At 36.6% G+C, this 4,285-nt stretch overlaps 1 protein-coding gene and 2 pseudogenes across 2 annotated transcripts in view; all 3 read right to left on the reverse strand.

Annotated features, from left to right (window-relative positions):
• Positions 1-4,285, reverse strand: part of LOC116083958 (zinc finger protein 58-like) — a 149,805-nt gene that overhangs the window by 108,933 nt on the left and 36,587 nt on the right. The gene's annotated exons all lie outside the window — the stretch shown is intronic.
• Positions 148-964, reverse strand: LOC116083874 (annotated as a pseudogene).
• The window catches only part of LOC116083875, a 17,548-nt pseudogene continuing 14,381 nt past the window's right edge, over positions 1,119-4,285 (reverse strand).

Consider the following 4,285-nt stretch of genomic DNA (forward strand, 5'->3'; position numbering starts at 1 on the left):
CTAAATCTCTGTTTCCAGGAACTGCGCAAGTCCAGGGAAGTCCAGGCCTCAGAAGCTGCCCTGTCACTCCATACACTGATAGAGGTTGTTTTCAGAATGAATCATTTGATGTTTTTTAAACACTAAAAATCTGTAAATTTTTAAAGGCTAAAGAAGTGTAAGCTTTTTATGACATTTGTAGAATTTTTCTCCAGTGTGGATGGCCTTGTTTACAGTAAGGCTATAAAGATTAACAAAGGCTTTGCTGCATTCCTCCCACTTGTGTGGATTGTCTTCAGAATGAATATTTCAATGTATTTTAAGGTCTGAAGGATAGATAAAGACTGCCACATTCTTGACATGTGTAAAGTTTCTCTCCTGTGTGAACTGTCTTGTGTGTATTAAGGGCTGATTGATTATGAAAGGCTTTGTGACATTCTTAACACTTGTATGGTTTGTCTCCAGTATGAATTATCTGGTGTTTTTTAAGGTCTAAAGTAGAGAAAAACCTTTTGCCACATTTTTCACACTTGTAAGATTTCTCAACAGTGTGACATAATTTGTGCAGAGGAAGGTATGAGGGCAAACAAAAGGTTTTTCCACATTCCCCACATTTATGCTGTTTCTCTCCAGTAAAAGATCTCTTTTGTACAGAAAGTTCTGCATGAGTACAAAAGATCTTACCACACACTACACATATGTAGGATTTCTCTCCAGTGTGAATTCTTTCATGTCTCTTTAGCTTTGAAGGACAGGCAAACTTTTTTGCCACACTCCTCACACTTGTGTCATTTCTCTCCAGTGTGAACTATTTTGTGCTGAGTCAGGGAAGAATTAATTTTAAAAAGGCTTTCCCAAATACTTCACACTTGTAAGGTTTCTCTTGACAATGATTTCTTTTGTGTTTCTTTAGGTCAGAGGTAGAGTAATACATTTGGCCACATCCTTCACATTGGTAAGATTTCTCTCCAACGTGAGCTAACATGCTGAATCATGGAAAATTTAGAAGCAAATGCTTTCCCACATTCTTCAAACTTGTAGGGTTTCTCTCTAAAATGAACAAACTTGTGCTTAGAAAGGGTCGAAAGGTTAGAAAAGACTCTTCCACATTGCCCACACTTATAGGGATTGTCTTCAGGTGGATTCTTTGAAGTATTTTACAGTCTGAAGAATAGGAAAAATGTTTTCCACACTTGCCACACCTGTAGAGTTTCTCCCCACAATGAACTCTGATGTTTCTTAAGAAATGAAGATTCATAAAATGCTTTGCCACATGCTTCACACTTGTAGGGTTTCTATCCAGAATGAATTCTTTGATGTTGCTTCAGCATTGAAGAATAGTAAAATGATCTGCAACATCCTTCAAACTTGTAGGGATTTTTTCCAGTATTATTTTTCTGGTGTATAAAAAGTGTTGAACTAATACTAAAGGCTTTATGACATTCTTCACACTTGTAGGGTTTCTCTCCAGTGTGCTTTTTCTGGTGTATAAAGAGTGTTGAACTGGTACTAAAGGCTTTATGACATTCTTCACACTTGTAGAGTTTGTCTCCAATGTGCTTTTTCTGGTGTATAAAGAGTATTGAACTAGTACTAAAGGCTTTATGACATTCTTCACACTTGTAGGGTTTCTCTCCAGAATGAATTCTTTGATGTTGCTTCAGCATTGAAGGATAGTAAGATGATCTGCCACATTCTTCACACTTGTAGGGTTTTTCTCCAGTGTGCTTTTTCTGGTGTATAAAGAGTGTCGAACTGGTACTAAAGGCATTATGACATTCTTCACACTTGTAGGGTTTGTCTCCAGTATGCTGTCTCTGGTGAATAGAAAGTTTAGGGCAAGTATTGAACATCTTACCACAATCTTCACACTTGTAGAGTTTTTCTCCAGTATGAAGTCTCTGGTGTAAAGAAAGTGTTGAGTGAGCACTAAAGGCCTTACCACATTCCTCACATTTGTAGGATTTCTCCCCTATATGAATTCTCTGGTGTTGAATAAATAGTAAGCTACCATCAAAGATCTTGCTGCAATCCTTAAAATTATTGAGTGCTGTCTCTGTTGAGCAAAAGTTAAGATATGAGCAAAAGGTTGGTAATATTTTTCATATAGATAATTCTTTAAAATGAGGATGTTTACTCAAATATAATTAACTTTAAATTAGGAACTACAATATATTTCCATACCTATAGGCAATGGGTATAATTCAGAAAACATGATAGCTGGGAAGAATTATAATAATAGCACAACTAAACAGAACACAAAAAGAATGGACAATGGCATATTTTCAAATTAAATAGCTAAATAAGTTATAACATGTAAAATTACATAAACTCTTTAGGATAGTATTTTACAATGACAAGCAAATATATACACGAAGATTATAAAGTTATTAAAAAAATCTTCACATTCACCTGTGAATAACAGAACTTTCTATTGCTAGGCTGTCTCAGATCCTGCCAGCGATTTAAGTAATGATACAGGGACTTCTAATATATTTCAAAGCCTAGGCCTTTTGCTGGTGTAGTCTCTAAGCTACTGTTTAACTTAATCTGACTATTCTAGCCTACAACTGGTCATGTGGCTAGCTCTATACTTCCCTGCTCTGCTCTAGTATATGTTGCTTCTCTTCCCAGCCTGCCTCTGAATCTCCAGCTTCTCTCGACTCTCCCTCAGCACTCTCTCTGACCAGAAGTTCTGCCCTCATACTTCCTGTCCCAGACTATTATCCATTGGAACTCTATTATAACCAATCAACAATGAGATAAAATCTCTTAAATTGTTTTTAGGCAGGTGAAGAAGGACAAACATTTACAAAACAGGAAACACAATGATGGACTATAGAAATGATAATACCAAAATTCTGCCAGTTCTAAGCACTCTGCTGTTAGAGAATTAACCATTGAAAATACAGAGACACACCTTAATACAATGTAAAGAAGGTCACCCCATCAACCTTTACTAAAGACAATATATCTGTGGATGAATAACATTAACCTAATTTCTTAGAATTATTCATTAATAATATTAAGTAATAATTAGAAATGAATGAGAGAAACATTCCATAATTGAGATTCACATGAAGTGGAAACATCAGTTCTCATGGTCACATAACTAGACTTCATCGGAAGTTTTATCTTACACTGTCCAGATGTGTTGTATAATTTTATATTCCACCTTCATAAATACATAGATTACATGTAGACAAATGCTTATAGGCAATGCTCTCTGTCATATTTTAAGATAGGATAACAAACTGCAAAATAAAGCAAAAAGAATCTTGAAAATGCAGAATTCTGAAGGCTTATTGATGAGCTATTAAATACAGTCTTCCAATTAAGGGCAATTTTACATTTGACTATATCTCCTCAAAGTACATGCATTTGAAATCATTATTGAGTGTGATAGGAAAAAATGAGAAGTTATTTTCATCATTTATAAGGAACTCAGATGGGATGACTTTCATTAAAATGAATGTAAGTGATATGAAAGAAACATGTGTGAAGTTACTGTGAAAGGCTGGAGAATCTTAGAATTTAAAATAAGAGCATTTAATAGAAATGTATGTATAATGTATAATCTTTACCTAGAAGGGGACATGGAAAACCTCTGTAACAAGCCAAAAATGTGGAGTAGCCAGTTCCAGGAACTTGGCAAACTCAGAGCCTCAGAGCTCTGGTTCCTGAAACCTGCCCCTCCTGACTGATCCACAATGAGGGCAGAACTAGGAATGAAGGTCTACTGGCTTATGAGCCTCTCCACTCCGTCGACCGGTAGATGAAGATTACATTCCTAGAATGAATATGTTCCCCTCCCTAACTGAATTTCTTGGCTTGGGTCCCTCTAAAGTTTTCCACTGTTTTTATGTTGTTTCCTTGGTAACCCCCCCCCCCCCCCCCGTTTATGATTTTTCCCTTTAAATACCCCTCACTTCTTGTGTTCGGGGTTGAACTCCTCTGGCCAGCATGGTCACAAGATCGGCCCCGGTACAGACCTATCCCAAATAAACCTCATGTAATTGCAGCAAGTTCGGTCTCTCATGACTTATTGGGTGGTCACATCATCCCGAGACTTGAGTAAGGATCTCTCCAGTTCTGGTGATCTTTCAACTGTCTTAAAATGGTTTCACACCCTGCTGTTTAGAAATGTGTGCAATTTTCTGAGGCATAGAAACAGTTTAAAGTTTGTTACTGAACTGCCAATGTGACTCTGTAAGATTCGGAGAGCCAAGTCTTACATTCAGGATGTCATCCCACTCACAAAGACACAGAGATGGAGATCAATGAAATAACCAAAAGTTTTAATAAT

This window comes from Mastomys coucha, unplaced genomic scaffold (assembly GCF_008632895.1).
Source record: "Mastomys coucha isolate ucsf_1 unplaced genomic scaffold, UCSF_Mcou_1 pScaffold8, whole genome shotgun sequence".
Lineage (NCBI taxonomy): Eukaryota > Metazoa > Chordata > Mammalia > Rodentia > Muridae > Mastomys > Mastomys coucha.